The following is a 9,681-nucleotide window of genomic DNA, read 5'->3' on the forward strand; positions in this document are numbered from 1 at the left end:
CTTTGTGTTCATGTCTCAACTCTAAAAGAAAGATCGTTTGTATTTCCTCATTAGGATAGGGGTTTGTGTGATCATGTGGGACTGTAGCTTCAGGTTAATGTTGTTAAATGGTAATTATGTGACAATGTGTGTCATGCCACATTATAAAGTATTGTAATGAGTAGTGTAACAGGGAGTAATTAAGTAACGTAACACATTACTTTTCTTAACTAATGTATATCTTTTTGTATTTTTTTATTTTTTCAGCACAGTGTTAGCTGTAGATTCTGGACTTATATTGATGATGAAAAAATAGAACTTTGTTGATTTCGTGAAGTAATTAAAATCATGATTGGGTGCATTTGGTTTTCAGGTTTTATACAAATGAAGACAAAAATGATTACTAACAATTTCTTTACACAGACAAAACCAAGGTAAAGAGTGGGCTGTATGTACAACAGATAGAAGACTATTATCTAATGTTAATTATTAAAAACATGACGTTAGGTACACATATAAATTTATTGTCTATTAGAGTTTTTAAATAATACTATGTGGGTAGTTGTGGTATTGACATTATTATTAGAGCCAGGGTAAAATTTAGATTAGTATGACTAATTCGTGCAAGTGCATGGGCTGATTTTTGCTGTGTACAGTCCGGCACCAAATTATGTCGTTAGCACAAGATGGCAACGTCCACATCAGCAATGGGTGCTGGCTGATTGGATCAAGCTACAGTAGGTGGATGTTCCATTTTATTTCGGTGTTATGCCATGTGAAGGCTGCTCTGTCGTAATCAGTTATGACATAACTATTAATAGCCTGACCATCTGCAGGCACAGGCACTGGTCCCACCAAAAAAAGATATTTTTCCACAAGTTTCCCCTCTATATGCACAATTTGACTAAAATGAACAATGGTTTTCAGCCTTGTAGTAACCAATCACCAGTCACAAGTCAACATAGTATTCTTTTCAGATAACACCAACTATTTTCATGTGTATTCAAACTTTCATGTGCTTATGATATTGTAATGCTTTAATCTACAAGCAGTATTAATGTAATATATTATATTATATGTAATATAATTAACTTCATACCCGATGTGTTCCACTTGTAGAAGATTTTGCATTAATAACTTTTTTTTTAGGTGTGTTAAGGGGCATGCATTATGTATAGCAATATCTTAATTCTGTCAATCTAGTATCCAGACTGGATAAGATAAGCAGAGCACTGTTAAAGACTGTTGAACTAGCATTTAATAACATTTTTACACATTATATTGTGTTTTCTGTTATAATCATGGAAATAAAAATCAGTAGTGATCTGTGTTAGAGCATTTGCAGCTTGCACTTGAATTTGAACTGGAGCTACATGTTCTTGTGAAAGAATCTGAGGTGCTACGGTACCCATTTTAATTGTCTCTCACATAATAAATAGAATGCAAATAAGGCGCAATAACTCATCACATCAAATTCATATTCAGCAGTTGGACTTTTTTGTTCTCACATGCACATCAGGCAGATAATGTCTAGGAAAGTTCAGTGCATGTGTAAATCCAGCTTAAGTTATAGTACTTTAATATCAATCCTCCTGACTGGGCATGGGCACATAACAGGGTACTTTATTGGATTTTAAAAATGTTGTTTTGTTTTGTTTGAGCATTACTACAAGAACTCTTAACCAAAAATACATTTAGCATCCAAGATTCCTCGTTTTTGCTAAACAGGTCAAAGTTTAAATCGGCAGTCGGTTTATGCAAACCTTTTAAAAAAAGCAATGAATATTTTCTTGAAAAAAATATTGGATATTGTTTTAAAAAATAGTTTCCTTTTAATTTTTCCCACAATGAATTCAAAGTATCATCATTAAATAACAGCATTTAGTTGAATTCTGAAGAAACATTTCTACTCATTTCTGCCTAATTGCTAACATTGAATGAAGAATAATTACAGTAATTGGTAGCCAGCATTCCAAGTGTATTTGCATTTGCCACGTTATGACTCACCAAGTCTTTATATTCATAATCAACTGTTTTATTTACCCTTTTTATGTCATTTTAGTTAAAAGGATCTTTGAAAGAAAAATGTCCACAAAAAACAGGAGCACATTATTAAGTATGAATCATAGGGGTTTAGAAAATTAATGAATACTTTTCACTGAAGCAGTAATTTAGTTTGGGGGTCTAATGCTACTCTTTGTGCATGTGCTGCTGTTGTACGCACAGCAGCAGTAGCCTTAGGCGGTTAAGATTTGGGTAGCATTGTACTGTTTTGTTCCTGTTCACTCTCTCTACACACCTGAGGGGGAAATATGATGTACATGTCTCATATAACTTTAAATTTAATCTGGTGTTTTTCTTATCAAACAGATAGGGCAATGTTACCTGTAAAAAAGGATTTCTATTATAGTTAGGGTAAGCTGACAACAATGCGCACATATGTGTGTAACTGCCATGTATAGTCACATTTTCTTTCAACACATTGATTTAAATCCAATGATGATTTCTTATGGATGTTTCTTGTACAGAGACAGCAAGACTGAGAGAAAGGGGGAGAGAGCGAGAGAGAGAGAAATGGAGAGTGAACACAACTCAGCCCAAAGTGCCTTGAAAAAAATGAAGAAGGGGAAAAAAAAACAATTCAGATGACTGATTGACACAGCACCCAATTCATCACAATGAGAGATGGTGGAAAGTATCTGACAACCAAAAACCACAGTTGGAAGGTAAACATGCACACACTGCGCTTGCACACAGAAACCAACATAATCGGGTGCATGAATGCACACACACACACGAACGCACGCGCTCATGCACGAACGTCAAAATAGTTCAATAGCTATTACACTGTAGCTTTGTACAAATCTGGTATCAATGATTTGCTGCAAACAAAAAAAAGTGTCCGCACTGTTGTGCCTTTGTATGCATGTGTGATTTGTGTGAGTGCACGTGCAGCAGCAGGCTTGTGTGTCTCTCCCCACCTCTCCCACCCCTCTGTCGCTCACGTCCATAGCCATTAGTGAGGCGGCCGTTGAGGCTGCCTTGTTTTGACAGATGCTCACTGTGTCCAAATGCATCTCAGAGGACGTTATGGCGCTTGTCACACTCACCCACCCTCTCTCACTCTTTCTCTCTATTTCTTCCCTCGTCTTCTTTACTCTTACTTTTTCTGCTCTTCCTTGACCCATTCATGGGTTCAAATACAGTATTCTTGGTCCACTCTTGGTAGTAGTGCTGATATATTATTCAATGTGCCCTGCACTCATTTTCCTAACCCCAGTACATATCTATGTCTTCCTATATGATATTACTGTGATATATCCATATAACTCATAAGTCAAGGTTACCACTGTGTGTGCACTCAGGCGCTCCGAGACCCTCAAGGCCTAGATGTGGATGAACTGTAGTGAACTGAGTGGCAGGTCAGCCTTTCATTGTTTCTTTCGTGGAGGTTGGGTTTTGAAGAAGTAGGGGGAGGGTGAATAGAGTACAAGGCAGAGACGGTCTCTTGGTCATTCAAGGAGCCCCCTGCCACAGTGCTGTCTCAATGCTAATCTACCTGGACACAATGAGGCTACTGCTAAAGCAGACGTCCTATTGGCTTTAGGACAGAAAAAGAAGCTAGTCTGGGATGTAGAAAGAAATATAAGCCTATGTATAGTAACCAGTGGGTGTAATCGGATTACATCTTTCTTTAAAACAGTAATGTAATGCACTATTGTGCTGTATTCAGTAATAAGTTGTACTTGTTGTTACCTAGGTTTCAGCGATTTTTTAATTATCTGCACATTGGGTGGGTAGAACGAAAAAACATACAACATGGCTTATTATTTCTCTGCACTTGTGTTACAAGCAGCTAAGGACAAGAGCCCAATGTTAAAGTGCAAACTGTGTTCAAGATCTGCATTCTACTGCCAGCACATCAGTTGATGCAAGCATCTGCGCAGACAGCATGCTAACACCAAGCTAGCGAAGAACCCAGAGTGAGGCTGAGTGTATGGTGACCCCAGTCCAGTCCAGCGATTTTATACCTTTACTTTGTGTTTTCAGCTTTGTGTTCCAACATAAACACTAAAAGAACGTGTTTGTGTGTTTGTCCTCTTTCTGGCAGTGTAAGGTTTATAAGTGGTAGTTCCGTGACAATGCATTTCAGGACATGTTAAGGAGTAATACAAAAACAGTATGTCAAGTATTGCAGTGGGTTACTTTTTCTTTTTCTTTTCTGAAGTTCAGTAATGTAATGCATTACATGTATTATTAATGTAGAATAAATAATGTGTTTAATAGATTAGTTTTTTAAAGTAAGGGCCCCAACACTGGTAGTGACATGCTTAATAAAAACTTGACAAGATAAACCATAATAAGCTCACCAGGATTATGAAAACTTTACCTTTTGATGCTAAATGTGAAGTAAAATGTAACATGAGCACAGATTCTGACTGAGTGACTGAATAGACTTTGAAGCTGAAGAATGTGACATGAGTTATTAGGTCCTGTGAAGTGGGAGCACCTGTAGGTGTCACACGGTAAACAAAGCTGCTTGTCATCAGGTGTAGTGCTAGTGGCATGTCAGACTGCTACCTCAAGAACTGCTGAATCCAGGCCATACGAATATTTGAAGACTTGTGTATTTATTTGTTTTATGAGCAAATCGGTCAATATTGTGAAAGGAAAAAATCTTGCTCCTTAAAGCAACTTCTTATGATACCTTAAGTGAGAAAATAATCATGCGTAATAGAAATCTGTCCATAATATTAATCTAGCATTTGGAATTTGGAAATAATTCTTTATTTAGCTTGGGATCGGCTGCATGGGTGGGTTAAGAGTGTTAGGGTACCTGGGTCGTTGACCCAGTGTTTTCAGTTTTGTACCTTTATTTGTGTTCTCGTCTTGGTTTATTACTGTGAATGTTCTGGTTTCTGTTTTGCATTTCTATTTTCCCCGGTTCTTCTTGGTTTGTGATTTTGTAGTTCTTAAGTTTGGGTTTCCATACTCCCTCTGTTCTGTGTCCAGTCGGTGTCTGTGTCTGCTCTGGTCCCACGTCTCTGTTCCCTCTGTTGCAGTGTCTGCTTGTGAGTCTGTGACTGTAAGTCCAGTCTGTGTTTCCTGTTTTACTTTGAAAGTCCGTGTCTCATGTTAATGTGTCTGGTGTTACTTCCTTTGTCTCGTCAGCCCTGATTTGCCTCAGCTGTGTTTCCCTCCTGTCTCCCATTCACTGATAGCTTCCTCTGTATTTTCCTTTGTCTGTGTTGCGATCTACCCTCATTCAGTACTGTGTGTTCTGTTTACTAGCCTGGTTAGTTTTTGTATTTTTTCAGTTTAGTTTTTGGTCCGGTTCACCATTAAAGCTGTTTTCGAGTTCACCTTTTTCGTTTCTGAGAGTCTGCACTTTGGGTCCACCATTCCATTTCTACTTGCACACAGCCTTCACTTGACAAAGAGGAGTTTCTAGTGAAGGAAAAACACTCAGAGGAGCTCATTTAAAAGGCATAAGAAAATCATTAGATGCAAAACAACCTTCATTTTACCTCCGAAGAAATTCTGAGTGAGAACTGCTCTACGGTACCCACTGGTAACAAACCGCAAAATATGTCCATGCCAAAGTCCCCATGGCTTATAGATTCGTGCTTATCAGCTGTCTATCAGTTAGGTCTTTCTCCCCCAAATCATGCATTCAAATCTAGAAAGATGACAGTTCCTCATGCTTGTAGATCAATATATGTGTTTGCCCTAGAGGGAGTTGAATCTGTTTGTAACAAGTCATACTGAAACTAGTGCTGGGCGATAGAACGATAACGATATGTATTGCGAAATAACTTTTTCTCAATAGAAAAATTAAACTATTGCGATAGACCTCATCTCTCTCTCTTCCTCTCTTAAAAACAAAAAGAACAGCCAATCCAAATTAAGTAGTGCAGAGCCGAACCAATCACAGCCACAGCGTCACATCACGTGACTTGTTACGTACAGCACAAGTGCCAAGCCGCACATGTGTATTTGTTTGGGAAGCAGCCAGCCGCCGTGCCGGCCGGGTAACGGAGGAAATGCGTGTGCCGACTAAAGAAAAATCAGCCGAGAGCTTGGGTGACCAGGTTACCAAAGACAACACAGATGACGGTTCCAATGCCGGAGAGATTGAGAGTGTGGAGGTATTTCGGCTATTTGAAGTTTGACAAAAAACAGAGTAGCGCGTTTTTTCCCAAGAGTTAGCTGCCTGGCAAAGCGCTACCTGTGCATCGCAGCAACCAGTACAGGGGGTAATATTGTGACTTGCCACAGGGCTGCTTTAAAGCCTGAAGCAGTTGAAAGACTTGTCTTCCTGTCCCGCAACGTGTAGGCTTTTGTCAGACTAAAGTTTTATATATATATATATATATATATAGTTGCACCTTGGATGTGCACCTAGTATTTAAAGAATGTTCTGTTAGCATCTTTATTTTAAAACTGTTTGAAAAGCTAAGCTATACAACAAGGAGAGATTGAGAATTTCCTTTTAGTTCTCAGTTTATTTGATATTGACAGAAGTTAGTCAATTTTGTCTGTTCTTCTGTAAAACAAACTAAGATTTATTTTTAGAATTAATATTTTGTTTCTAAGTGGAATTGACAATTTAGTAGTCCGTTTTGTTTGTTCTATTTTGAAACTTAAACTACCTTTTGTGCAGTTTGCAATATTTGCCTTTATTTATCTGAAACTGAAGTCTTATGTTCCTTAAGTACATCTAACCTGTTGAACTTATTATGGGAAATAAATATTTAAATCAAAACAAGCTGCTGATTATTTCACATTTTACTTGTGAGCAACGGCACATTTAAATCTTACAAATATAGTTATTTGGCTTATATCGTGATATATATCGTTATCGCTTGAAATGAAAAAAACATATCGTGATATGAAAAAATCTTATATCGCCCAGCTCTAACTGAAACCAAAAAAATTCCACTATTTTTGAAACCTGGTGGTATTTTTCAAACTTTATGGGGTCTAGATTGTTAATAAGGACAAAAATGTTTGGAAGAAGTCCAATAATGAGAAAGATAGCTACAACTGGCTACCGTGAAGCGGCTCCAATGTAATCCCACAGGGCAATTGTTTTCCCAGGTTCAGATTGTTGAGCAAAACGTTAACAAAAGATCCCAACAGGGACAGACCAGTACCTTGCAAAAGTCTCCAGTTACGTAGTTACAGAAAATGTAGATGTTGTTATTGAAAAAAACAAGAAAGACAAACAAATGGTTTATGGGTGCAGATTTCTGAGTTGTGGCAACACAATGACACACTACCCTTCACAAAGCTTTTGCAGAGTAACTTTGGGCAATAGGGACATGCCTAAGATGTGACCAGCTGTGCTACAAATTAATGAAAACACTCCTGTTCGTGCACTGCACCTTGGAAACCATCTGGTTTGTGTGACCATTTTATCTGAGATTACTGGGGTCAATCACAGAGAACAGCAAAGCACATTTTCTACAAGAAAAATGCAAATGTACTGGAGTTAATGTTATTGCTCAAGCTATTTTGTTGACATGGCATCACTGCAATGCAAAATGCTTGCAAAAGAGGTACACTATGGAAATAGGTTGATTTTTATGATTACTTTTTACTGCTCCTTATTCAGGTACTTATTACCTGCACACTATCACTGTCTTAATATGTATTGGAACTAAATAAAATCAATCAATCAATCAAAACCGTGGCAGGATAACTTAAAGACCACAGACACTTACAGTAAAGTACCAAATATAAGCATCGTGATGTTGGGCAATAGCCTCATAGGATTATTTTGCAGTTGCTTCACCATTGCTGGTTATTGCTCTGTAGTGAGCTGACTCCAAACATCTTTGTCCCTATTAAAAATTTAAACCCCAAAAGATGGGAAAACAGGGCCCAAGTTTTAAAAAGACCAGAATCTTTTCTTTTACCTGTACCTTCCTCAGTGCTTCTATCACTTATGCTGCTTTTAGCCAGGCAAAAATGACCTTGCCTTGAGGATTGAGAGCTGCAGAGCTACCCCTCCACACCTCTTCTTTGTGCCTCTCCTCCAGTGCAGCCTCACTGTGGTGACTTAAGAGAGGAAAAAGGATGTCTGTGACTTTCTCACCGAGTGCCTTGTGTGTGTGTAACTGCTTGTGTTTGCGTGAGTATGAGTTGGCCGGGCTTCAGGAGGGCTGAATCACACCGTCTGGGCTCTCCGTTGGATGGACAGGACTTGGCTTAGGGCTGAGAGGGTCCTTTACGCCTCAACACACGCTCTCCCACCTAAACTCTCCTCGATCCTCCTCACAAGTGGTGGGGTGATGAGAGGAGACATGCCAATACATCCAAGATTTCAACCACTGCTGGAGAGAAGAAGGATAGAAGGGAAAAGTAGGAGAGCAGACAGAGTAGATGGAAGTGAAAAGGGTGTGAGGCTTCATGTGTGCATGCACATGCAAGTGCTCGCACAAAAAAGATGGAAGTGCAAGCACTGTACTCAAGACACGTAGTGCAGGGGAACAATGAATCACAGCGAATACAAGTGGATGAAAATAAAGAGACAGAGGCTGAAGTGACTACATGCTCACAGTTAACAGCATATTTTCTCCCACCTTGCCAAGGAGCCTGCTAGTCTCAGCTCTAAACGGCAGGAGGTTGGAAAAAAAAGGTTGGGGTCAACTTCATCTCTCTGCTCATATTCTCCACTCTATCTCACCTCAATCTGGCCGGTGCAGACTCAGCCCTGGCCTGGAAAGTTTTCAATTCAGATTCCAAAAAAACAATCTGGTGAACTTCATTTCCTTTTCCCGAAGCTGAGCACAAACAGCCCTCGAGGGCAGTCCAGTGTTCAGTGTGTGGCATCAGTATAGAGAATCCTTAGAAAGGTTTTCTTTTCTTTTCGCCCTTATTCCCATCTATTAGTAGTAGGTATATTACATATCATATCAGCATTGTGATGACAACACAGAGCTGTTAAATTACATCGTCAGAGGTATTATACTGTTATTATAGTCACATATTTTCTTCTCTTTCCATTTTTAGGGAAATATGATCATTTATTGTAGTTTTTTTTATTTTGTTTTCTTCGATTTTTATTTTTAGTGCCAAGGAATGAGGCTTGTCTGATTATTATGATTGCCATATAACTACAAACACATTTAAGTCCCACCTATAAACATTTTATCTTCTAATCGCGACGACCAATGTTTGAAAATGACAGATTGTGATTTTGCACGGGTTTATGTCCTTGACTTTACTTGGTTCTATCGACATATTAAACTGCTTAAGGTTTCCAAACATGGCAGAAACAGCAACTTAACCTCCTGGTCAAAAACCTAAACAGGCTGACGTTGGTTTTGGTTGAATGAGACTGTCTTCTTACAGGCACATACTCATCAGATTATTGAAATGAATTAATTAAATGGATGTTTGTTTTAAACAAATTTGTTGATGTACCCATCCAGCCAACAACAAACTTATGTTCCCAACACTGGTACATCTTTCATTCCTTGAATCTTTTCTTATGGACTCAAACACATTTTGCTGAAAAACTATTGGACTGAGCGATGAGCCAGAGTTTGAAAAAGAAAATTAGCCCACAGTTATTCCTCTGTGAAATATTTAAGCAAATAGCCAAACAGAGATATTACATGTTTATTAGTGAGGTCTGTAGAAGCTGAAAACGTGCTAACCAGGAGCTGGCTGCAGAGTCATTTCACCATAGCC

The 9,681-nt window shown here is 38.6% G+C and overlaps 1 long non-coding RNA gene across 1 annotated transcript; it reads left to right on the plus strand.

The window, feature by feature from the left end:
* Window positions 1–2,515: 2,515 nt before the first annotated feature.
* LOC120440181 lies at window positions 2,516–4,314 on the plus strand. The gene is made up of 3 exons (XR_005613047.1): window positions 2,516–2,705; window positions 3,345–3,401; window positions 3,836–4,314. It is a non-coding gene; the product is annotated as an uncharacterized LOC120440181 (long non-coding RNA).
* Window positions 4,315–9,681: the final 5,367 nt, after the last annotated feature.

The sequence above is a fragment of the Oreochromis aureus genome, linkage group 5 (assembly GCF_013358895.1).
Source record: "Oreochromis aureus strain Israel breed Guangdong linkage group 5, ZZ_aureus, whole genome shotgun sequence".
NCBI classification, from domain to species: Eukaryota; Metazoa; Chordata; class Actinopteri; order Cichliformes; family Cichlidae; genus Oreochromis; species Oreochromis aureus.